This window comes from Chlorocebus sabaeus, chromosome 17, assembly GCF_047675955.1.
Source record: "Chlorocebus sabaeus isolate Y175 chromosome 17, mChlSab1.0.hap1, whole genome shotgun sequence".
NCBI classification, from domain to species: domain Eukaryota; kingdom Metazoa; phylum Chordata; class Mammalia; order Primates; family Cercopithecidae; genus Chlorocebus; species Chlorocebus sabaeus.
In genome coordinates, this window is record NC_132920.1 from 30,947,092 (window position 1) to 30,948,847 (window position 1,756).

A 1,756-nucleotide genomic window follows, 5' to 3' on the forward strand; every position below is an offset into this window, starting at 1 on the left:
TGGGACGTTGCAGTGAGCTGAGGTCACGCCATTGCACTCCATCTGGGTAATAAGAACGAAACTCTGTCAAAAAAAAAAAAAAGATATGAAGAGGTTATATACTTAAACATGGAATTGCTTTAAGTGTTTGCCATTCACGGTTCCCATGCATGCCAGCAGCTTCTTACTGCAAACACCTGGGACTTGCTATAGGGCAGCTGGAGTACGTTCCACCCACACACAGGACACGGAGCTGACAACCAAGGAGTGGAGGATCAATACTCCAGCTTTCTCCCCTCCGTTTCCCTGTATCTCAGCAGTATGGAGCTTGTTACCGATGAGAACCTGCTCACTGACTTTAAACTGCTTTTCTTACCTTCTCAGTTCCATTTCTCCATACCTCAACTGATGATTTCTGGTAAGACCTAGAAAATAAACTGTTTTCACTGAAATTCAAGGCTTAGAATCTGCTTTGGGTTCCCCAGTCTAAGACAGAAATATATTCATTTTCCCCTCACTGGAATTCCAGGTTGTTTTCAGTTTTTCACTGCTACAAACAGGGCTGCAACATTTGTCTACAAACCTCTAGATATACACGTAGGAAGATTTTGGTATTTCCCACTAGTGAAACTGCTCAGTCCGAGGGTATGTGCATCTTCATCTTTAATAAATATTACCAACGTTTGAAAAGCCCGACAATGTCAAGGACTGGCCAGAGTCCCATGTACGATGGGTGTGGAATGGCAGCTCACTGTAGCAGGTGCGGGGACTCAGTTGGGGGCTTGCAGAGGCACTTAGTTATAGCAAGAATGTTTCATAAATGGTATCTGATATATTCAAGATTAGCACGGAATAAAAACACGTTGCTTAGAAATAATTATTCATAGATCCAAAGTCAACAAAAGTCTTTTTCTTCTCATGTAAAAATATATAATTTTTTTCTAGAGGGAGGGAGAACAACTTAAAATAAACCAGAAAACACCTTCATATTAATCATTCTTCTCATATACTTCAACTTTGAACTTAATGTCTTTCTCCTCCTGGACATCAGAGAGAACACCTGGGTATTCTGGCAGAAGTTTATATTTTTCCAAATAAATTTCTGGAAAAAACGTGTCACTTTCAAAGTCCCGCATGATCCTTGTCACAAATAGTTTAAGATGGCCTGGGTGATTCATGGCTTCCTTATAAACAGAACTGCCACCAACTATCCAAATCATCTCTACTTTATTGGCTAATTCTGGTTGTTCAGTAAGTTTTAAGATATCATCCAGACATCTGGCAAGAGAATGAGCTCCTCGTGGAGGTTCCTTGAGTTCTCTGCTGAGAACTAAATTAATTCTATCCTTTAAAGATCGATTCTTCTCAGGAATGGAGAACTAGATCTTCCTACACACAACACCAGATTCTGTTTACCTTCTCCTGAAGAGTTTGTGTCATTCTCTGGAAATACCTAAATTCATTCCTGAGCGGCAGCCAGGGCAGGTCCCCGTTCTTGCCAATGCCTGTGTTCTGGGACACAGCGACGATGCAGTTTAGCAAACGAACCATGACAGCAGCGGTGAGCACCTCCGAGCCCGCTCGCTACACAAGAACGCGCGGCCAAGATTGGCGGGAAGGTTTTTACTCTGAACCTGGAGGATGAGAAATGGCATCTCTCTCTCCACCTCAAAACGCGTCCTGAGCATTCACCTCCTGGGAGCAGGAGCAGCGCAGCAGCGCCACCTGGTGGTCCATGCGCTTCCTTTTGCAAATCAGTCACAGCCCTGAGACCCTC

General features: G+C 43.5%; 1 pseudogene; it reads right to left on the reverse strand.

Moving 5' to 3' along the window:
* Positions 1-952: 952 nt before the first annotated feature.
* Positions 953-1,530, reverse strand: LOC119626814 (dihydrofolate reductase pseudogene; annotated as a pseudogene).
* Positions 1,531-1,756: the final 226 nt, after the last annotated feature.